This window comes from Tasmannia lanceolata, unplaced genomic scaffold (genome assembly GCF_043159265.1).
Source record: "Tasmannia lanceolata isolate RefF3 unplaced genomic scaffold, GAP_Taslan_0.1 ptg000018l, whole genome shotgun sequence".
Classification (NCBI taxonomy): domain Eukaryota; kingdom Viridiplantae; phylum Streptophyta; class Magnoliopsida; order Canellales; family Winteraceae; genus Tasmannia; species Tasmannia lanceolata.
Genome location: NW_027518695.1, coordinates 14,382,531 through 14,408,262, shown reverse-complemented (window position 1 = coordinate 14,408,262; position 25,732 = coordinate 14,382,531). Strand labels below are relative to the sequence as shown.

General features: G+C 37.5%; 1 long non-coding RNA gene across 1 annotated transcript; it reads right to left on the bottom strand.

Annotated features, from left to right (window-relative positions):
* Positions 1-1,673: 1,673 nt before the first annotated feature.
* On the bottom strand, positions 1,674-3,005 carry LOC143851430 (uncharacterized). Its single transcript, XR_013236330.1, has 2 exons — positions 2,773-3,005; positions 1,674-2,332 (listed from the first exon to the last, which is right to left on the bottom strand). It is a non-coding gene; the product is annotated as an uncharacterized LOC143851430 (long non-coding RNA).
* Between the last annotated feature and the right edge of the window lie 22,727 nt (positions 3,006-25,732).

The window sequence follows — 25,732 nt, the reverse complement described above, 5'->3', positions numbered from 1 at the left end:
AAGGTCTAATCCCTACAAGGTTCACCACTTTGAGGCACAATGGTATTAATCACTATTTAATATCATCCAATCACGTTTTGGGGTGTTATATACTATCCCAAGGGATTAGAACACCCTTATGCAGGCAAACTGCACAAAACTAGTTATTTCATGGCTCCTCCAATAGCTATAAACAGCTAGTTTCAACCAGCTGCTAGGCATATATAAAAACACAGTTTCAACAGATCTATGAATATATAAACAGCTAGTTTCAAGCAGCTGCTAGTTTCAAATAGCTTCAAACTGATATGACAGTGGGATCTGAGTCTGAGAGCAGATTAGGAATCTTTGATTTTCACAGATCTATGAATATTGCCCAATTCAATGATCAAAGGGTCAGATCTTGATGAAACTTTAGGGCATTCTTAGTGTTGAACTGCATCCAACTGTCAGATTTCAAATTGGGGAAGATCAGATCTGTAACTTCATAAATTAAGCAGATTTCTTATTTCTGCCCACCTAATTTCTGGATTTTAAAATGTCCCTCAAACTGAAGTCAATACCCAAATTTTCCCTCAGTCAACAAATAAATATTTATAGTCCTCCAAAGTCGACCAATTAGTGAACACTTTAATTTTTCTTCTTTCTCTCTTCTATTTTTCCCTTTCAGCCTTGAACATTGTACATGGATTAAGGATGTTCTACATAATTAATTAAGAACCAGAAATCAGGTCATTGACCTGACTTTTTCTAAGCATAATTAAAGTGCTAAAAGTTATTTAAAAAAGGAACATTTATTAATTTATGGACATATTTTATGGTAATCAACCATTTATCATATCTCTCTGAATCGAATTTTCCATGAATGCAATAGACATAGAGATATTCATGCACCAACTTGACAGATATAGTGTTACACTTTTGCAATTTTAAGAGTAACATTCTATGCAAATATTTTGGACTGGCATAGCATTGCTTTCTGTGGCTTTTTTCTGAATCAGGTTCCCTATGAACGCATTAACACAAATATATTCATGCACAAACTTGGGTGGGTGGGTGAGGGGTGAGGACTGTTAGACAATTTTCAATTTTAGGAGTACCAGTCTACGTAATTTTGGGAGTACCATTTTATGCAATTATTTTGGAGTGGTATAGCATTGCTTTGGTGGCATTTTCTGTCGATGGTAATTCAATTCAAACCAAAAGGGCCATCCCCACATTGTTTTCCTTACATCATAGCCTAAGACACTCATGTTGCCTACTTTGAAATTGACTGCCAAAGAGAACATTAAGCTTCGTGAAACCTGTAATGATGAGTGTGTTAATTCCAAATTAATGCCAAGCAGAATTTTGACAACTATGGGCGCACAAACCTCTAATAAGCAACGAAGAAGCTCATGATTTCGTAAAAAGAGGTTCTCCATCATTAGTTCCCAAAAGGTGCATTAAGATATGAATCTTATACAAGATTCGACATTTAGGTGCATTAAGATAGATTTTGTTTCTGACTTGAATTTGTTGTTGAATGTTAAATAATTGAATATCGATATCCAAAAATAGCAATCTATACTTGTTCGAAATTAAGAACCCTTTTGAAAGATTCCATACGGATGAAATGTTAGGGAGTCATGGTTGTCGAGATAACATATTCTTCCCAATGTTAGTCCTACATCTATCTTTACAGCACCTTGCACTCCCATGAGAAGACCCAATTCCATTTTCAATCAAACAAATAATGTCAAATGCACCAAGAGAACACCCACATCAACAATTGATCACTTATTCAATACAAAGAAAATGGCATAAAGCCCTAGAGTCGATGGAATGCATTAGATTAAGTCCTTTAAGCCTGTTCCATATCAGGTTGGGTCCTACCTAGTCCCACACCTAGGTAGCCCCTTTTTTCATCTTTTTAAGGGGCTGCTGTTGGATCAAATATCAAGGGCGGTACTCTTTTACCAGAGCATGCCCGATCGGGCATGATATAATTTCTCTTCTTTTCAAAGGCAAAAGTAGAAGCATGAACACGTTCATCGAATTCTTCCTGCATACTTATGAATGCGGCTTTGAGAATTGCGTACTCTCGGTACATAAACCTGACTTGAGAGCAAAGAGCAGATACGTTCACCCCTCCACTTATAGAAGGGAAAGTCCGGAGAGGTGGAGCCAGAATTGGAACGGAATGAAAGGGTGTCCCTCCCAGCAGTGGCTGTTGATTGTAGAATTGTTGAGGATCACGTGGGGAAACACCGAATTTGCATTGAAGGCTGTGTGAAGTCCCCTAAAAATCTCAGGATTTCCAATAATATCACACGTCTCCACCAAGATATCAATGGTGATCAGAGTTATTTCCCTGATTAGAGAAAATTCAAGTTAGTCACAGACTAAAATGTCAAAAATCACACACATACATATAGAGAGCCATGCAATCGAAGGCCATACTCATAGCGTCCATCGCAGATGGTCTGTTGCATGTCGGACCAGCCACATAGGCTCACTTTACAGCAGCTTCTGTCTTCATTCATGAGGTGGCTCAGCCGACATGCGACAGACCATCTGCGATGGATGCTAGGCAATGGACGCTAGCAAATCCCATCAAACAAACGAGCATGTATATTACTACAAAATTCCAAGAAAACTGAAAATAACCCACAATTATTTTATATTAAAAAAGCTTTATATGGGGACAAATATATTAATCCCAAAACTGAAAATCATGGAAACCCCAACAAGGGTGATTTTAACCCCATTACAAAAAGATACAAAAAAATATACAGAAAGAAAAACCTATACCTTATTTCGATGAACCCAAATTCCGATTCCATGAAGAATCCGACCACTGGACGAAATCCCAAATCCCCACCTCGTCTCCATTTCTGTTCCTCCTCCTCATCCTTCTTATCATCGTCAGAACAGCTAAATTCGAGTTCCACTCTCTCATAGTAATGTCCATAAATATGTTCCCGTGTATACCCATTTTCTTGATCAGAGAGGATTATGTGGCAGTGCCACTGCCACGCCAGATAATTTCTTTCTTCATGGAACCCAACGCATATACCGTGATCTCCAATAGTAATGCCCTCCCTGGAAAGCCTTTGAAGATTGTTAGAGGAGGAGCTGTGATGGGTGTTGTAAGAACCCATGTTTAGCTGATATTTGAAAGGGTGCTCTTTCCTCCATATATATAATGGTCCAAATGCCAAGAAAAGCATCCTCATATCCACCAAGATATATGTTTGGATTTTCGCGTGGGTTTTCGTATCTGGCAAGATATATTTGGATTTGGCGTGGGATTCCGTATCTAGCAAGATATATTTGGATTTCGCGTGGGTTTCCGCATCTAGCAAGATACATTTGGATTTCGCGTGCGTTCCCTTGCAATTCTGCATGACTGGAAAAAAAGAAAAAAAAAAAGAACAGAATTAGATGTAGGAATGACATTGAAGGGAAATTTTGGAATCTGTTTCTGGCCCCCAAGATGGGGTATTCTGATTTTGCTGGACGGAATGAAATTTTTAATGGGAATGAGGAATGATAGACTGAAGGGCGGCCTTACAAACAAAAACAAGTTACAATGGCGCCCCCATTGGTGCTTGTAACTGGTTTTTGGAAGGGATCCCTAATTTTCAGTGCCATTATAAATGCATTTCTTGAGATAGACCACTGGGGGCGCCCTTGTAAATGGTTTCTGCAAGGGCTCCCTTCAGTCTAGCATCCCTCTTAAATTTTTTAGTTTACGGAGAAGTAGACTAGGAATTGAAATAGGGTGAAACATTCAACATTGTCAGAACTAAGAAAAACTTAGAAGAATCTTATTTTCAATAAATTTTGGAATTCAAATGGAAAAAATGCACTTGACAATTTGCAGAGATTCAGAAAATTTAAAACCATCAGCAAGAAGGAATCCATTCAAAAAATCCAGTCAAAAAAAACCCACGACATTGATCATGAAATCTTTTTAGGCCCCAAAACCATGATCAATTTTTGCTAATCCTTTTCCCCCTAGAAACTGTCATTTTTGACACGAGCCATACAAGTAATGCCATATTCAATAGGGGATTTGAGAGAGAGAGAGGGGGGGGGGGGGTGTTTAGCCGTCATCTTCGGATAGGGGAAACTAGACGCCTTGAGAGAGGGAAAATTAAAGAGATGGGAGTGGAGATCCATTTTGAAAAGGAAAATTTTCCGCTAATGGGTTTGGTAAATGAATTAGAATTGTGTCTCTCTTTGCAATAAATTAAAAATCAAAGAGGGGTAAAGGTAATTTTGTCATTTTAAGTAAGTAGGTAAGACTCCTCCAAAAAAAATTCGAGGGTCAATTGCCCCCACTCCTCCGTCTCTGCTCTATATATACAAAACTTGTACGGCCTTACCCGTATCTTTCTGGACACAGGTAAAATATTTGCTGATAGTGAGAGTATATTTTGGCGTATTATATATTTAAGAATGCCAAACTAACTGGTGCCCTTCCAAATATCAGCTAAAGCAGTGCTCCCATCCAAGTGCATTAATAACAGGGCAAGCATGAGTTCTTACAACAGCCTCCACAACTCCTCTTGCAACAACCTTCAATGGCTTGCCAAAGAAGAATCGAAGATAGAGAGGGAGATTATTCGGAGAATTGATAACGGGAGGATCGAGACCCTGAACCCTAATTCTAGGGAGGGTGTTACTATTGGAGATCACTGCATATGCGTTGGATTCAATGAAGAAAGAGATTATCGAGTGTGGCACTGGCACGGCCATATAATCCTCTTTGATCAAGAAAATGAGTATACGCGGGAGCATATTTACGAACAATACTATGAGAGAGTGGAACTCGAATTTAGCGGTTCTGACGATGATAAGAACGATGAGGAGGAGGAACAGAAACGGAGACAAGGTGGGAATTTGGGGCTGGGAGATCTGATATGTGATGGGATTTTGTCTAGTGGTCGGATTCTTCACCGGAAAATGGGTATACGCATGAATACATTTACGGTAATTACTTTGAGAATGTGGATTTGAAATTGAGCGGTAGTGATGAGGACAAGAATGATAAAGAGAAACGGAAACAGAGGAAAGGAAGGAGTTCGGAGCTGAGTGATTTGATCGGTGACAGGAATTCGCTTAGTGGTTAGATTCCAGTCCATGCTTATGCTTTCAGAATTTGCCCAATTATAGGGTTTGAATAAAGATTGTGGGATGTGAGGAATGAGGTTGGTTTTTTGTTGGAAATCTTCCAGGCTCTGGCAAGGGAAGGAAAAGAATTGGTTTTGAGATAGGGAGGGTCGATGGAGAGGTTGTTGGTGTTGGAAGAAGAACTCATTATGCTCTGTTTCTCCTCTCGTTTGATGGTGAAGCTATTTATAATGCGCCCTCCCTACAAAAAATAGCGGATTTAATAAAGATTTTTTTAGATTTTTTAGATTGCAAGAATCAACATACCCGAATCGACGAAGATACGTTAAGGATTTCGGGTGTGTTTCGAAGGCATTGGAATTAACGTACTCGTATCCTCCAAGATATATACTTCGCTTGTGATTCCATTGCAAGAATGAGGCACTAGAATCGGGATCCAATTCCGATTCTAATTTCGGGTAACCTTTAGGCCCTGTTTGGATTGCAAGAAAAAGATTTCTGGTGGGAAATTTTTTCTTCTGGAAATTTCTTTCCATGATTTAGAGAGATGATATTATTATGGTTAATTTAGAAAATATTATCATAAATCGAAGGTCCATTTTAATTAAAAATTGAATAGGATTGGTTCATGTTATATTTTTCATATATAAAAATGTAAGAAATTTTAGGAATATTTTTCCTGTCCTAACTTTCCCAGAAAATTCCTACAATCCAAACATGGCCTAATTACTTCGAAAAAATGAACATAATTAAGGGTAGAAATGACATCTTAATATAATTAAAAGGGAAATGTGTTTCCCGTCCCAAGATGTGGAATTTTAATTCTGGAATGAAATTTTTATTAGATTTTTTTTAATTAGTTTTTTTTTTTAATTTTTTTGCATTGAGTTTATCGGGAACCAGAATAGGAATTGATATAGGATGTGGACAACAATTCTTGATTTTGGCATTCCAAACATAGCCTAAGGTTTTGGACCAGTTTGTTTTAGATTTTGATAAGGTAAAATGTAACTTTGAGTCCAATATTCGGTTTTGGACTCACATCAAGGACAAAACAAGGAATTTGCTTCATGAGGGAATTTTCAACATACGATTAGTAATACTATCCTGCCCGAAACCTAATTCTTAGATTTTAGTCCCAAACAAAAAAAATTAAGCTAAGCCCTGGACACTCCACTTTTATATACAAAATCAAACCAAATCCTTGTATTCACGTAAAGGCACGGTTAACGGGTGGCTCACAACCACATGAATGTGCCAAAAGGGATATACCCAAAACATTAGATTGGAAATTTGAATAGGTGGTTCTTTTGAAATTTTGAAAATGACATAGGGGGATATGATGATAGCACATAGCAAAACGATATTTAGAATAAGTTTTCAATTTTATTTTTTTTTGAACACGTGATAAAAATATTTTCAATTTTGTTGAGACACGAAGATAGGAAAATTTAGATATCTATTAGACAAAACTCAGAAATTACTGAAGAATAATCCTCAAATCTTTGCACAATAGAAATGCAAATATTATGAATCCGTTAATTAAAAACTAAATAGTATAGTCGTGGGGAATAATAATTTCACAAGCTTTCATGAAATTTAAGAATGCACAACAAAAAAAACTTTTATAAAATGAAGTCATCTTGAACTACTAAGAGCCGGATCGGAATGAGACTGGGGACAAGGCCAAGACACCATCAGAGGACAACTTTCGGCCACATTGTATTTTTTTTCGACCGGAATACAAACCTAACTTTCTTCGGTGTAACTCAAAATGAAATTGATGAAGCCCTGGTATTGCCAGGAAACTCTCCAAATGGATTTGGAGATTTTAAAGCGGATTGTTTTAAGTATTCAATATGTGCCTCAAAGCGCGGTCAAGGGTCAGGTTTTGGCCGACTTCTTAGCCAATCGCCCTTGTATAGATGTTGAACCGGATGAGGTAAGATGCCTAAATATTGGAATCATCGTCTAAAGCCTTGGGTCCTAATGTTTGATGGTTCCCACACCGAAAAGGCTGCTAGAGCAGGAATCTCAATTATTGCTCCTAATGGTGGGAGAACTCAGTTCTCATTTCAGCTAGACTTTGAGTGTTCCAATAATCAGGCCAAGCACGAGGTATTGATAATTGACCTCGAATATTTCTAGAAATGGGAATTACCAATGTTGAGATTGTTGCAGATTCCCAATTAGTTATCGAACAACTTGGGGGCGAGTACAAATGCTCTAGCGAAGCCTTAGTCCGGTATCATACGATAGCCAATACCCTCATAAAACAATTCACGGACGTTACGGTTAGGTCCGTCCCTAGGTTCCTGAATAGTGAGGCAAATGAATTGGCTCAAGTCGCCTCAGGACTAAGGATTCTTAAAGGTATTTGCAAGAAACCAATCACCGTACAGAAACATCCATTACCCTTTCGGATCGAAGTCATGGCATTGGATGTAAAGAAAAGTGACCGGAGATATCCAATAATCTACTACTTACAAAATCCCCACATGCTGACCAATTTGAAAACGAAAAGAAAAGCATTACTACGTTATACTTGGTGACGATTTTTACAAGAAAAACATGAATGATCTACTCCTAAAATTCTTAGGAATAGAGGAAGCCATGGTGGTAATGGCTGAAGTTCATGAGAGGATTTGTAGTGCGCATCAAGCCGGCATTAAAATGCATTGGTTAATCTAAAGACTTGAAAAATACTGTGAGGCCCAGGCAGCAACCCAATAGGAGGGTGAATTGGGTTTTGTAAATTTTAGAAGATTAATTGAAAGTTGTATACAAAGAAGAATTTTGACAGTTAATGCAAGGAAGATAAAAATCAAGATGAAAAAGGGCGATCCCCACTTTGTTTCCCTTACATCATAGCCTAAGTTCCTCATGTTGGCTATTTTGAAATTGACAGCCATAGAGAACATTAAGTTTCATGAGACCTGTAATGATGAGTCTGTTAATTCCAATTGGCAAGAAGAATTTTGACAACCATAGGTGAACGAGCCTCTAATAAGCAACGAAGAAACTTGTGATTTCGTAAAAAGAGGTTCTCCATCATTAGTTCCCAAAAGGGCACCTTCACCTACTGAACAATGAACTTCCAAGCGTCATACAATCTATGGATGAAAAATCCTTAAACGAAACCAAGTGAACCTTTGGCTATAATAAATGTATTGCCAAAAATAAAGTCCTTAACTTCGTACAAGGGAACGACTTGGTTGGCATTATCTTGTGGTGCCTGGAACTTAATCAAATGCAAATAACTATGAGTTATTTGAACAGGTTATTCTCCTATTCAATGTTCTATTTGACATTTACAATTCACACATTGCAAACTATTTAGTCCTTTAAACAAGGATCTGAAAAAATGAAATATAACCATGACGAACGCTTATAGCAAACAAGGGGAAAATAAGAGGAAGTTGCAAACTTCATCTTTTCTTGGGCATTTAAGCATGTCTCCCTGCTCGTAACTTAGTATCAGTATTAGAATTTAAATGTCCTTGTTAAATACAAGATCTTCTCATACAACTATCATTGTCCGTGTCTGCAATTTTCAGCATTGATATTTGCATCTAGGTCAACACAACTCGAATAAATCTGCATATTTATGTTCTACAGGAGTTGTCAGAATATTCGACATACACATATGTAACTGGAATATTATTATTAGCGAAATGAAACAGTTTTTACCAAAAATTAGAATCTCCAAACTCCATGCTGAATATATTTTTACGAATTTGTTTAAACTATACTCGCATCCACATTCCAAGAAAATGTCCACTCCATGCTGAAAATAATTTTAAGCAATTTATTTATATTATACCCACATCCAAATTCCAAGGAAATGTTCCTGTTGGTTGAGAGAAGTTCTATTGTCTAACCCTAAATGTGGATAATTAACGCTTACAGTTAGACCATACTCACATTCACATTACAAGAAAGTCCTCTGCCAGTTTTAGAAATTTTATAATCTAACCATTGTACCATACATATGTACAGTAAACACATTCTGCTTCTCATCTTTACATGCCTGTGAATCTTAAGATCAAACAAACGATCATGTATATTACTACAAAATTCCAAGAAACTGAAAATAACCCACAATTAATTTATATTAAAAAAAAACTTTATATGGGGACAAGTATATTAAAATCATGGAAACCCCAACAAGGGGGATTTTAAGTTTTTAACCCCATTACAACAAAATACAAAAAAAATACAGAATGAAATACATATAACTTATTTCGATGAACCCAAATTCCGATTCCTGTAAAGAATCCGACCACTGGATGAAATCCCACTGCCGATCAGATCTCCCAGCCCCAAATTCCCCTCTCATCTCCGTTTTTGCTCCTCGTCCTCATCGTTCTCATCGTCGTCAGAACCGCTAAGTTCTTTTAGGGAGAAGTCTTCAATACTTTGATGTTTGTGGTGTAATACATATGGGTGCAGTTCTATACTTCTCCCAAATGAACCTGTTTTGGAATTTTTGTAATGCTTTTCCATTTCTGATGAGCAGCTCATTTCAATGAATTTGTGGAGGAGTTGCAGGAGCAGAATGGGGTGCTAAGAGAATGCATTGAACAGTTGCGTGAAGAAATCCATGCCAAACAACGCTCGCAAAGAAAATGCAAATACAAATCAAATGCGTATGTCAATTACACATGTTTATCTCCTATTCGCCGACAGAAACTAAAGGAAGTCCCCTGCAAAAAAAGATGGAGAGACATTAGTATTTAAATTCCCTAGTATTTTTTCTCCATAAACTAATACAAAGTCATTTGAAATAAATGGGAAGATAATCATTTGCAGTAATGCAAAGTCATTTGAAATGAAGGTAAAATTTGTTCTTGATCATCAAAAACTACTAAAAGATGAAATTTGCTAGGGACCAACCATTATAAGGTCGTGCCGCTGCCCCACCCGATAATCTCTTTCTTCATGGAATCCAACACATATGCAGTGATCTCCAATAGTAACACCCTCCCTAGAAATAGGGTTTAAGGGTCTCGGTCCTCCCGCTATCAATTCTTCGAATAATCTCCCTCTCCAGCTTCGATTCTTCATTGGCAAGCCTTTGAAGGTTGTTACAAGAGGGGCTATGGTGGGTGTTGTAAGAACCCTTGTTTGCACTCCTTTTAGCTGATATTTGCAAGCGTGTCCTTTCTTTGGCCATTCCTCAATATATATATATATATATATAATAGTCCAAATGCCAAGAAAAGGCATCCCCGTATCCACGAAGATATATTTGGATTTGGCGTGGGATTCCGCATCTAGCAAGATATATTTGGATTTGGCTTGGGATTCCGCATCTAGCAAGATATATATTTGGATTTCGCGTGGGTTTCCGCATCTAGCAAGATATATTTGGATTTCGCCTGCGTTCCCTTCCAATTCCGCATGACTGGATGGAAAAAAAAAAAAAAAAAACAGAATTAGAGGTAGGAATGACATTGAAGGGAAATTTTGGAATCTGTTTCTGGCCCCCAAGATGGGGTAATCTGATTTTGCGGGACGGAATGAAATTTTTAATCACAATGAGGAATGATAGACTGAAGGGCGCCCTTGCAAAAAAAAAAGTTACTATGGCGCCCCCATTGGTGCTTGTAACTGGTTTTTGTTCAGTCTAGCATCCCTCTTAAATTTTTATTTTTATTTTTTCATTTATTTTTCAGGGAACAAACTAGGAATTGAAATAGGATGTCTTTTTTTAGATCTTGATAATGGATAGTGAGTCCCAAACCTTTTATTGGACTCAAAAGTAAATGTAAATTTGAGTCCAAATTTAGTTTTGGGCAAGGTAGACAATGGTTTGTATACAATAGTCAATAAATTATTGTAATTTCCAACAAAATAATTAATCATTTTCTTTATAAATTACCATTTTTGACACACGATCCATATTAATACTACCATGAACCTAATTTTTAGATTTTAGTCCCAAGCTCAAAAATTTAAGCTGAGCCTTCCATATTCCGGTTCTATATACAAAATCAAAACAAATTCTTGTATGCAAGCCAAAGCACAATTAATGGGTGGCTCACAACAACTTGAGTGTGCCAAAAGAAAAGGACCCAAAACATTAAATTGGAAATTTGAATAGGAGTGTCTTTTGAATTTTTTAAACTGCCAGAGCGGAGAAAATGATAATAACACGTGCCAAAATGATATTTAGAACAAGCTTTCAATATTTTTCCTTTTTTAAACACTTGATAAAAAAAAAGGTATTCAATTTTGTACAGCAGAAACCCTAATTTTACGGACCTATTAATTAATGAACTAAAAGTATAGTCCTTCGGGAATAATAATTTCACAAGCTTCTTTAGAATTAAAGAATGCACAACAAAAAACTTTTAGAAAATGAAGTGATCTTCAACTCACTAAGAAGATACTTTCATGAAATTTTGGACTAGATCAGGGAAAATTGAGGATGTATCTCTCAGAGACAGCCTCGGAGAAAAACAAAATTACACAATCACCAAAGTTCAAAATTATCAGGAGTAACTAAAAGTGAGACATTCAACAATATCAGAACTAAGAAAAACTCAGAAGAATCGTATGTTCGAGAAATTCTGGAATTCAAATTGAAAAAATGCACTTGAAATTTGCAGAGAATCGGAAAATTCAAAATCTTCAGCAAGAAGGAATCTATTTGATTTAATGGGTAAAATCCAGTCAAAAAATAACCCACAACCCTAATCATGAAACCTAGATCCAACAAAAAATGAAAACAATGACCATGAAAACTTTTTAGGCCCTAAAACCATGATCAATTTTTTCTAATCCTTTTTCCCCTAAAACTGTCATTTTTGACACATGAGCGATACAAGTACTGTGATATTCAATAGGGGGTTTGAGAGAGAGAGAGAGAGAGAGAGAGAGAGAGAGAGAGAGCATACCTCATGGTTTAGCCGTCATCGCCGGATAGGGAAGCTAGACGCCTTGAGAGAGGGAAAATTGAAGAGATGGGAGTGGAGATCCATTTTCAAAAGGAAAATTTTCTGCTAATGGGTTTTGCTGATCGTGAGAGCATATTTTGTCATATTATATATTGAGGAACGCCATACTAAATGGCACCCTTCCAATTATCAGCTAAGAACGCACTCCCATCCAAGTGCATTAATAAGAGGGCAAACACGAGTTCTTACAACAACCTCCACAACTCCTCCTGTAACAACCTTCAATGGCTTGCCAAATAAGAGTCGAACCTGGAGAGGGAGATTATTAACAGCTGGAAGACCGAGACCCGGACCCTTAATGCTAGGGAGGGAGTTACTATTGGAGATCACCACATATGCATTGGATTCCACTAAGATAGAGATTATCGTGTGAAGAAGTGACACGGACACATAATCCTCTTCGATGAAGAAAATGGGTATACGCGGGGATTTATTTACGGACATTACTGTGAGAAAGTGGAACTCAAATTCAGCGGATCTGGTGATGATAAGAACAATGAGGAGGAGAAACATAAACGGAGACGAGACGGGAATTTGGGGCTGGGAGACCTGATCAGTGATGGGAGTTCATCCAATGGTCGGATTCTTCACCTCAAATTGGGTATACGCATGAATACATTTGCGGTAATTACTTTGAGAATGTGGATTTGAAATTGAGCAGTACTGATGAGGACGAGAATGATAAGGAGAAATGGAAACAGAGGAAAGGAAGGAGTTCGGGGCTCAGTGATCTAATTGGTGATACGAATTCACGTGGTGGTCAGATTCCATGGCCCTTCTTATGCTTTCACAATTTGCCCAATTATAGGGTTTGTATAAAGATTGTGGGATGTAAGGAACGAGGTTGGTGTTTTGTTGGAAATCTTCCAGGCTCTGACAGGGGAAGGAAAGGAATTGGTTTTGAGATAGGGAGGGTCGAAGGAGAGGTTGTTGGTGTTGGAAGAAGAACCCATTGTGCTCTGTTTCTCCTCACTTTTGTTGGTGAAGCTATTTATAGTGCGCCCTCCCTGCAAAAAATAGCGGATTTAACAAAGATTTTTTTAGGATTTTTTAGATTGCAAGAATCAACGTACCCGTATCGATGAAGATTTGTTAAGGATTTTGGATGTGTTTAGAAGGCATTGGAATTAACGTACTCGTATCCTCCAAGATATATCCTTCGCTCGTGATTCCATTGCAAGAATGAGGTACTAGAATTGGGATCCAATTCCGATTCTAATTTCGGGTAACCGTTATTGACCTGGCAAAATGAGACCCGTACCCGCGGGTACACCCGGCCCGCAGAGGTACGGGTACCAATTTCATTACCCGCGAGAAAAAATACCCGCACCCAACCCGTACCTGTGACCCACGGGTGGGTCTGGGTCTAGCATTGGTGCCCGCGGGTTACCCGCCATTCGGTTTTCAACTCTTTATTCTTAAGGCCTAAACACTAAACAATAAAAAATAGACTATGTGGGTGGGCCAACAAAACAAGTATGTGGCTGGTATCTTTGGTTGTACCAAGACAAACACTTGTTAAAGTAAATGAAAATTTGTATGATGAATGGGCATGTACTCATCATCCCATCCTTGATATTTGATCCAACAGCAGCTGACTTGTTAAGAAGCTGTTGTTGGATTAAATATCAAGGCTTGTACATCCATCGTACCACCTTTATGTGTTCATACACCCGTTCATCATATAATTTCTTTTGGAAAATATATATATAATTTCTTCTTTAAATTTGCCGGGTTACCCGTGGGTATACCCGTACCCGCCCGGGTGGGTTCCGGGTTCATGCAAGGCTACCCGTACCCGCGCCGGTATTTCTTACCCATATCCGCCGGTACCCGTACCCGTACCTGCGCAGGTTACCCGTTTGCCAGGTCTAAACCGTTAGGCCCTGTTTGGATTGCAAGAAAAAAGATTTCTAGTGGGAAATTTCTTCTTCGGGAAATTTCTTTCCATGATTTAGAGAGAAATAATATTGTTATGGTTAATTTAGAAAATATTATCAAAAATCGAAGGTCCGTCTTAATTAAAAATTGAATAGGGTTGGTTCATGTTATATTTTTCATACATTAAAATGTAAGAAATTTTAGGAATATTTTTCCTTTCCTAACTTTTACAAAAAATTCCTACAAATCCAAACAAGGCCTAATTAGTTCGAAAATTTGAACATAATTAGGGGTAGAAATGACATCTTAATATAATTAATGGGGAAATGTGTTTCCCGCCCCCAAGATGTAGTATTTTAATTCTGGAATGAATTTTTATTAGATTTTTTTGAATTTTTTTTTTTAAATTGAGCTTATAGTGAACCAGAATAGGAATTAAAATAGGATGTAGACTCCAATTCCGGATTTTGGTAATCCAAACACAGCCTAAGGTTTAGGACCAGTTTGTTTTAGACTTTGAAAACTTATTGTGAGTCCCAAACCGATTATCGGTCTCAAAAGTAAAATGTAACTTTGAGTCCAATATTCGGTTTTGGACTCACATCAAGGACAAAACTAGGAATTTGCTCCAGGAGGGGCAGGTCTTTATATAATAATCAATAAATTTTTATAATAGCTATCGAAATAGATAATATTTTTCCCTAAAAAAATGCCATTTTCAACATACACTCCAGAGTAATACTAACCTGCTCGAAACCTAATAATTCTTAGATTTTAGTCCCAAACAAAAAAAAATCACCTAAGCCCTGCGCATTCCATTTTTATATACATAATCAAACCAAATCCTTGTATTCGCGTGAAGGCACGGTTAATGGGTGGCTCACAACAACATGAATGTGCCAAAAGAGAAATACCCAAAACATTAGATTGGAAATTTGAATAGGAGATTCTTTTGAAATTTAGAAAATGACATAGGAGGATATGATAATAAAACATGGCAAAACGTTATTTAACACGTGATAAACATGTTTTCAATTTTACTGAGACACGAAGATAGGAAAATGCAGATATCTATCAGTTAGAACTCAGAAATTACTGAAGAATAATCCTCAAAACTATGCACAATAGAAACACAATCCGTTAATTAAAAACTAAAAAGTATAGTCGTGGGGAATAATAATTTCACAGCCTTTCATAAAATTTAAGAACATAGAACAAAAAACTTTTATAAAATGAAGTGATCTTGAACTTACTAAGATAGATTGGGGAAAATCCAGGAAAAGCCCAGTTGTTAATACAGCCAAAGAGCTAGATCGGAATGAGACTGGGGACAAGGCCGAGACACCACCAAAGGACAACTTTCAGTCACAGAGTATCTTTTCGACTGGAATTGAAACCTGACTTTCTTCGGTGTAACGCAAAATGAAATTGACGAAGCCCTGGTATTAAATGAAACTCTCCAAATGGATTTGCGATTTTAAAGCGGATTGTTTTAAGTATTCAATATGTGCCTCGAAGCGCGGTCAAGGGTCAGGGTTTGGCTGACTTCTTAGCCAATCACCCTTGTATAGATGACGTAAGATGCCTCAATATCGGAATCATCATCTAAAACCTTGGGTCCTAATGTTTGATGGATCCCACACCGAAGAGGCTGCTATAGTAAGAAAAACTCTTGTTCCAAATTCAGGTGGACTTTGACCGTTCCGATAATCAAGCCGAGTACTAGAAATATGAATTACCAATGCTAAGATTGTTGGAGATTCCCAATTAGTTATCAAACAACTTGGGGGCGAGTACAAATGCTCAAGTGATGCCTTAGTCCAGTATCATATGATACCCAATAACCTCATAAAACAATTCACGGGCGTAACGGTTAGATCCATCCCTGGGTTCCAAAATAGTGAGGCAGATGAATTGGCTCAAGTTGCCTCACGACTGAGGATTCTTAATGCAAGAGCCCCATCACCTTTTTATAGGCAAACTGCACAAAACTAGTTATTGCATGGCTCCCCCAATAAACAGCTAGTTTCAACCAGCTGCTAGGCCTCTTCTTCTTCTTTTTGAAAGGTAACTTTTAATAGAAGTAAAACAAAGTACAGAGAGCGGGGACAAGATGTTCCCGAAAATAAAAAGAAAGAGAAATCGTGGGACAATACCCCCTAAATGGGTGGTATGTCAGATTCGGGCAGATAAACAAATCGAATACCCGATAAATGAACCCCCTCTTTAGCCAGAATATCCGCCTCAGAATTTGCAGTCCTTCTACGATGCTGTAAGGAAGGTTGGATATCCCGCACTAGGCCTATTTAAAAACACAGTTTGTGGCTGGAGGCTGGCCGTTCCGGTCGCCTCGCCTGCCGACCGCTAGACAGATTCTAAATGTTTCCACATTTATGCAGTCTTCTTATAAAATTCATATCTCCCTCTCATCTTATAAGATTCCGGCGTTCTTGTGCTCGATGGCAACTTAAGAGAGCATATTATCTTTTAAAAAAAATTTGCAAAATATTTGGAAATATGTCTAGAGCTATTATCTATAAGATAATGGACTGTGGCCAACCACCATCCAAGTGCCAATTTGATGCTTTTCACATTTAAGCTCACTTTGGCACTTGGGCTTTGAGTTCCTTGTTTTATTATATTATTTGGAACCCTTTTAGGTACCCATGAGATTATTTAGTGAATTAGATTTATACAATCTATCACAAGACTTTGACATGAATCTTTAAAGTTGATATCCAATCTTCAAGTCCTCATCTTCGTCATTGATCTCCTCTTCTTTCCTTCAGCTCACTTGATCGTCATGATTGCCTTGGACTAGATCCATGATTCCTTGACTTAGGTACTTTGCTAAAGTCTAAACACTTAAGCAACAAACAAAATTAATACCACTTAATCACTTGTGTTTGGAATCATCAAAACAAGATATAAAATTGTCAAGGGGTGTACCGTTGGGCTTACATACATGGTTACTACTGGATCTAACTTCAAATTTGAATACCACTGAGCTGGTTTTGGAAAGTGCTCTGCACCTACAATTCTTTGGTAAAGATGGTCACAGTGAACCCATTCCTCAAGATTTTCTGCACAGACGCTTGCCCAATTTTGCCACAAATAATAGCCTAACATGCAAATCAAAAGCATTAATTGTCTAAAGAATATCTGAGTAGCCAGAGCATGGGATATAGAACATGTATTTTCCAAGTTTAAAACTAGTGATAATACCTTATGCAGACCTCGAAAACCCCAACCCTTTTTTGGATCCACTCCTTGTGGTTACAACTCTCTCTTGTTAGTAATAAAATCGTTGTCCTCTATTTCTGGATTGGTCCCTTCATAATCATCAAATGACATGGTCTGAGTGCCACAATTGTTAACCTCTATGCAAGCCTATAGATGTCGAACAAACCAATTTGTCAACTAAAACTTGCATTTCTGAATATAGAATCTAAAAAACAACATCATCTATAGCTTTTAAAAAGGCCTACAAGGAAACCATAAAATGTGCATTACCAAAATGTATAACGGAACTTCACCTTCTTAACTATCATTCAGGTCTTTTAGTTTTCAGTGGTAAGAACAATACAAGTGTAGTCTTGCGTCCTCATGTAGTAGGAACCAATGCAAATAGTTGTGTCTATACTATAGCCATCCCATGTTAAAGAAAAGCTAATAACTAAAAGCAAGTTTAACCCCTTTAACCCCTTTCTAATGGGTCAATGATTCCACCTCTTTTGAGTCAACTTATGATTACCAAAAATCAAGAGGGTCATCTGAAAGGTGGGGTATCAATTCAAGTGATCTAAAAATTTTGATGCATTCAGTAAGAATATGGGCCTTCATCGAGTAAATAATGCAGCTAATAACTATGCCTACAAAGTTAAAAGAAAGGAGTGACAAAAGGACTCCTTGTCTATGCCCTATAGTTTTGTAACTAACCCACGAAATATAGTTAATAATATATAACAGAAAGGAAGCCTCATAGTGAATTGAGTATCGTCTCCTTGGCTTCACATCTCTAACTAATAGGACGAACAATAATGACTCGCCTTTTTGCTTTTGTCCCAAATTAGAACCTCATTGCCCAATGATCTTGGATTATTATTAATTTGGCTAGGTGAGGGTTGGGATCGAACACACAATCTTTTGGTTGAAACAGAAAGCACCTTCCAACTGAGATAGACATACAATCTTGCTTGGATCAATGTTCATGTTTTGCAAATCAAAGTAAATTGTAAACCTTGTTAATGTATACCCACACGTGGTTTGCCATTTTGGCAAAACAAGGCATCAAGTTCAGACATGTTTTGCAAATCATGATCCCACGCAAAGCAAGAATAAGACATCATAATTGTTGTTTAACTCTTAGTATGGTTTTTATCAAATATGAAGTATAAATGATTTTAGATATGAATCTTATACAAGATTCGACATTTAGGTGCATTAAGATAGATTTTGTTTCTGACTTGAATTTGTTGTTGAATGTTAAATAATTGAATATCGATATCCAAAAATAGCAATCTATACTTGTTCGAAATTAAGAACCCTTTTGAAAGATTCCATACGGATGAAATGTTAGGGAGTCATGGTTGTCGAGATACCATATTTGTCACGCCCCGAACCCAGAATCTAGGGTCCGGCACACGTGACAGCCGCCGCACGCCCATAGGGTCGCCCCCACAAGCATGCAAGGCTCCTTTTTCGATCAACTATTCTCAACAATCAGAGTAACTAATAAATGCGGAAATTTTAGTCTCATAATGAAATACAAATATAGATTAGGTCCATAAGTCTAAATCCAACAATAATTATTTCAAGACAATCACCTTAATAAAATATCAAAGGTTTCTAAATTGGAACAATGAAATAAAGAACAAATCTCCTAGGCTCCAATCCAAGTGCCTGATCTCAGCAAATCTACTGCCGCTCCTCTGTATCTGAAATTTGTTAAACCACATAATGAGCTAACAGCCCAGCCGGTTTTCCAAATCCAAGCCAGCTAATAGGAAAACAAAAACAAACTTGTGCGGAAAAGACGTAGCATGCCATAAAATTTAGCCAATGCAGAAATTGATAAGAATTAAAAAGATCATTTCTACATAAGCTATATAAGAAAAATACATGTTTTTACAAAACAGTTCCAACCACTCGGTTATGCAGTTTTTCACTTGGAAATCAATGACAAGAATATATATTTTCAAACATAACAGTCTTCTCTGTGGCCAATTTCCAACCTTATTGGCAAGTAGCGTAACCCAAGGCGAACACTCGTTCGCAGGACTCACAGGTCCTAAAGTGCGCAATGTCACAATATCAATAGCCAGAGGACTCCCTACTGGCCGCCCGAGATCAACCTTACGGGTAGATAAAATTTGACCGGTCTACGTGATCACGTCCAGTGTACTCACCCACTGGTAGGTTGGGCACTAGATCCCCACCAGAGATCAACCTTACTGGTGGAATCCATTCCATACCAAGACTGCATACAAGTATACATTTATAGAGAGAAGCAATTTTAATGTTTGCAATACCATGCCATAAATTTGTAAACGCTTCAAGCCATAGGGGACTTCCCCCATTTCAAATCTATGAAATCCATATCAAATCCATATCGTAAACAAAGTGCTTTCAAATTGTTGCTTCATGACCATATCAAATCCATATCGTAAACAAAGTGCTTTTCAAATTGTTGCTTCATGAATTCTAATTTTCAAAATCATGTTCTTCATAAAGCTTTTTATGTATAGGAATGAAAACATTTCAAGACTAAAAAAATTACCATGCATAATGATATTCAACTATGTAAAATGACATACTAAAAAAAAAGGTCAGTAAGAATCTTCTCCAAAACAAGTTCCAAGTCAAAGTAGATATGCAAAAATTGAAATAGAAAGCTTTCAACTTAGCTAATGTAATTATTTGATAATACACTGACATAGGGTAGGATCACCTACCTCTTGCACGAATTTCTGAATTTGTTTTGTTTTCTCTAGGACGACGTTGATCTGAAAAGAAAAGAAATTAGGACGCCTCTAAAAAGAAAAGAAATTAGGACGGCTCTAAAAACTCCTTTCTAACATATCGCACCTAAACTCCAATCCCATTTGCCCAACCAAATTTATTTAATTAAGACTACTCTTTTCCTCCTTTTTGTTCTTGGCAAGGAAGGGAATTTGCAAAGCTGAAACTAGAAGGGAACTGGGTAAGAATATGAACTTACAGAATTTTGGCAATTGTTCGTGATGAAGATCCACCCAAGATTTTGGCAATTGTTCGTGATGAAGATCCACCCAACCGTAGTTGATCTCAAGAATATGAGGTCTTGTAGGCCTTGATTCTTGGACACAAGGTTATGGCAACAAGATGGTGGAAAGTAGTTTATTTACTGGCCGCAATAACAGTTTGCAGAGGTTTCTAGGACTGTTTTGCAATGGCTTCTAAGACTGTTTTGCAATGGTTTCTAGGACTGTTTTGCAATGGTTCTAAAGTGGTGTGGAATTTGGTCTTGTAGGAGAGTTATAAGCATCCCAATGTAGGAGAGTTACAAGCATCCCAATGGCCTCAAACACCACCTATATTCCTTCTTTCTAAAGCCCACAACAACTACATCCAACACTTATATTTCTTCTTTCTAAAGCCCACAACAACTAACCTTCATCAACACCACCCCTTTTTAATTTTTACAACAACTAACCTTCATCAACACCTCCCCTTTCTAAAGCCCACAACAACTAACCTTCATCAATTGTAGAGAAGAGAGTGGAGAGAAAAGGTTCTGGAGAGAAAAAGTTGTAGAGAAGAAAGTGGAGAGAAAAGGTTGTAGAGTGAAGAGAAAAGCCTCGCAAGGTTCCCAACATCCCACACATTTCTTTCTCTTTTTAATATTGAAATGATTGCTACCTTATGATTTAATATTGAAGAATATTGAAAAGATAGAGATTCCTAATCTTTTCAATATTGAAATCATTGCTACCTTATGATTGAATATTGAAGAATATTGAAATGATTGCTACCTTATTTGATTCTTATCTTATTTTATACAATGTCAAATTTAATAGCACCCTTTACTATTTTTAATAAAAATAAGTTAGGATTGAATATTGAAGAATATTGAAATTATTGCTACCTTATTTGATTCTTATCTTATTTTATACAATGCCAACTTTAACTTTAATTCATTGATGATAATAGCACCCTATCTTATTTTATAAAATACATCTTAAATCCATTTGATATTAACACCCATTTCAAAGAAAATTTACAAGCTTTATTTGATACTAACACCCATTTCTAGCAATTAATCTTGGCTTGATTTTTGATAATGACACCCATTATAAATTTTATACCAAAATACTTGGGACCGGGTATTACAATATTCTTCCCAATGTTAGTCCTACGTCTATCTTTACAGCACCTTGCACTCCCATGAGAAGACCCAATTCCATTTTCAATCAAACAAATAATTTCAAATGCACCAAGAGAACACCCACATCAACAATTGATCACTTATTCAATACAAAGAAAATGGCATAAAGCCCTAGAGTTGATGGAATGCATTAGATTAAGTCCTTTAAGCCTGTTCCATATCAGGTTGGGTCCTACCTAGTCCCACACCTAGGTAGCCCCTTTTTTCATCTTTTTAAGGGGCTGCTGTTGGATCAAATATCAAGGGCGGTACTCTTTTACCAGAGCATGCCCGATCGGGCATGATATAATTTCTCTTCTTTTCAAAGGCAAAAGTAGAAGCATGAACACGTTCATCGAATTCTTCCTGCATACTTATGAATGCGGCTTTGAGAATTGCGTACTCTCGGTACATAAACCTGACTTGAGAGCAAAGAGCAGATACGTTCACCCCTCCACTTATAGAAGGGAAAGTCCGGAGAGGTGGAGCCAGAATTGGAACGGAATGAAAGGGTGTCCCTCCCAGCTGTGGCTGTTGATTGTAGAATTGTTGAGGATCACGTGGGGAAACACCGAGTTTGCATTGAAGGCTGTGTGAAGTCCCCTAAAAATCACAGGATTTCCAATAATATCACACGTCTCCACCAAGATATCAATGGTGATCAGAGTTATTTCCCTGATTAGAGAAAATTCAAGTTAGTCACAGACTAAAATGTCAAAAACCACACACATACATATAGAGAGCCATGCAATCGAGGGCCATACTCACATTCACATTACTAGAAAGTGGATAATTAACATATATGGTTAGGCCATACTCACATTCACATTACTAGAAAGTCCTCTGCCAGTTTTAGAAGTTCTATATTGTAACCATTGTATAGTAAACACATTCCACTTCTCATTGTTACATGCCTACGAATCATAATATCAAACAAGGGATTTGCTAGCGTCCATCGCATAGCGTCCATCGCAGATGGTCTGTTGCATGTCGGACCAGCCACATAGGCTCACTTTACAGCAGCTTCTGTCTTCATTCATGAGGTGGCTCAGCCGACATGCGACAGACCATCTGCGATGGATGCTAGGCAATGGACGCTAGCAAATCCCATCAAACAAACGAGCATGCATATTACTACAAAATTCCAAGAAAACTGAAAATAACCCACAATTATTTTATATTAAAAAAGCTTTATATGGGGACAAATATATTAATCCCAAAACTGAAAATCATGGAAACCCCAACAAGGGTGATTTTAACCCCATTACAAATAGATACAAAAAAATATACAGAAAGAAAAACCTATACCTTATTTCGATGAACCCAAATTCCGATTCCATGAAGAATCCGACCACTGGACGAAATTCCAAATCCCCACCTCGTCTCCGTTTCTGTTCCTCCTCATCCTTCTTATCATCGTCAGAACAGCTAAATTCGAGTTCCACTCTCTCATAGTAATGTCCATAAATATGTTCCCGTGTATACCCATTTTCTTGATCAGAGAGGATTATGTGGCCGTGCCACTGCCACGCCAGATAATTTCTTTCTTCATGGAACCCAACGCATATACCGTGATCTCCAATAGTAATGCCCTCCCTAGAATTAGAATTCAGGGTCTCGATCCTCCCTCCATCAATTCTCCGAATAATCTCTCTCTCCAGCTTTAATTCTTCATTGGCAAGCCTTTGAAGTTTGTTAGAGGTGGAGCTGTGATGGGTGTTGTAAGAACCCATGTTTAGCTGATATTGGAAAGGGTGCTCTTTCCTCCATATATATAATGGTCCAAATGCCAAGAAAAGCATCCTCGTATCCACCAAGATATATGTTTCGATTTTCGCGTGGGTTTTCGTATCTGGCAAGATATATTTGGATTTGGCGTGGGATTCCGTATCTAGCAATATATATTTGGATTTCGCGTGGGTTTCCGCATCTAGCAAGATACATTTGGATTTCGCGTGCGTTCCCTTGCAATTCCGCATGACTGGAAAAAAAGAAAAAAAAAAGAACAGAATTAGATGTAGGAATGACATTGAAGGGAAATTTTGGAATCTGTTTCTGGCCCCCAAGATGGGGTATTCTGATTTTGCTGGACGGAATGAAATTTTTAATGGGAATGAGGAATGATAGACTGAAGGGCGGCCTTGCAAAAAAAAACAAGTTACAATGGCACCCCCATTGGTGCTTGTAACTGGTTTTTGGAAGGGATCCCTAATTTTCAGTGCCATTATAAATGCATTTCTTGAGATAGACCAATGGGGGTGCCCTTGTAAATGGTTTTTGCAAGGGCTCCCTTCAGTCTAGCATCCCTCTTAAATTTTTTATTTTAATTTTATTTCTATTTAGTTTACGGAGAAGTAGACTAGGAATTGAAATAGGGTGTTTAGGCTCCCTTTGTTTTAGATTTTGATAATGGATAGTAAGTCCCAAATTTAAATTTGAGTCCAAATTTAGTTTTGAACAACTTGAGTGTGCCAAAAGAAAAAGACCCAAGACATTAAATTGGAAATTTGAATAAGAGTCTCTTTTGGATTTTTGAAACTACCGGAGTGTAGAAAATGATAATAACACGTGCCAAAATGATATTTAGAACAAACTTTCAATATTTCTCCTTTTTTTTTAAACACTTGATAAAAAAATGGTTTTCAATTTTGTTGAGACACGAAGATAGGAAAATGCAGACATCTATTAAATCTCAGCAATTGAGGAGTAATCTTCAAAACTATGCACAATAGAAACCCAAATGTCCGTTAATTAAAGAACTAAAAGTATAGTCATTGGGAATAATAATTTCACAGGCTTCCTTCGAATTAAAGAATGAACAACAAAACACTTTTAGAAAATGAAGTGATCTTGAACTCACTAAGATACTTTCATGAAATTTATGACTAGATTAGGGAAAATTAAGGACGTATCTCTCACAGACAGCCTCGGAGAAAAATAAAATTACACAATCACCTAAATTAAAAATTATCAGGAGTAACTAAATGTGAAACATTCAACATTGTCAGAACTAAGAAAAACTTAGAAGAATCTTATTTTCAATAAATTTTGGAATTCAAATGGAAAAAATGCACTTGACAATTTGCAGAGATTCAGAAAATTCGAAAGGAAAATTTTCCGCTAATGGGTTTGGTAAATGAATTAGAATTGTGTCTCTCTTTGCAATAAATTAAAAATCAAAGAGGGGTAAAGGTAATTTTGTCATTTTAAGTAAGTAGGTAATACTGCTCCAAAAACATTTCGGGGGTCAATTGCCCCCACTCCTCCGTCTCTGCCCAGAATCCAAAACTTGTACGGCCTTACCCGTATGTTTCTGGACACAGGTAAAATATTTGCTGATAGTGAGAGCATATTTTGGCGTATTATATATTTAGGAATGCCAAACTAAATGGTGCCCTTCTAAATATGAGCTAAAGCAGTGCTCCCATCCAAGTGCATTAATAACAGGGCAAGCAGGAGTTCTTACAACAGCCTCCACAACTCCTCTTGCAACAACCTTCAATGGCTTGCCAAAGAAGAATCGAAGATAGAGAGGGAGATTATTCGGAGAATTGATAACGGGAGGATCGAGACCCTGAACCCTAATTCTAGGGAGGGTGTTACTATTGGAGATCACCGCATATGCGTTGGATTCAATGAAGAAAGAGATTGTCGAGTGTGGCACTGGCACGGCCATATAATCCTCTTTGATCAAGAAAATGAGTATACGCTGGAGCCTATTTACGAACAATACTATGAGAGAGTGGAACTCGAATTTAGCGGTTCTGACGATGATAAGAACGATGAGGAGGAGGAACAGAAACGGATACAAGGTGGGAATTTGGGGCTGGGAGATCTGATAAGCGATGGGATTTTGTCTAGTGGTCGGATTCTTCACCGGAAAATGGGTATACACATGAATACATTTACGGTAATTACTTTGAGAATGTGGATTTGAAATTGAGCGGTACTGATAAGGACAAGAATGATAAAGAGAAACGGAAATAGAGGAAAGGAAGGAGTTCGGGGCTGAGTGATCTGATCGGTGACAGGAATTCGCTTAGTGGTCAGATTCCAGTCCATGCTTATGCTTTTAGAATTTGCCCAATTATAGGGTTTGAATAAAGATTGTGGGATGTGAGGAATGAGGTTGGTTTTTTGTTGGAAATCTTCCAGGCTCTGGCAAGGGAAGGAAAAGAATTGGTTTTGAGATAGGGAGGGTCGATGAAGAGGTTGTTGGTGTTGGAAGAAGAACTCATTATGCTCTGTTTCTCCTCTCTTTTGATGGTGAAGCTATTTATAATGCGCCCTCCCTACAAAAAATAGCGGATTTAATAAAGATGTTTTTAGATTTTTTAGATTGCAAGAATCAACATACCCGAATCGACGAAGATACGTTAAGGAT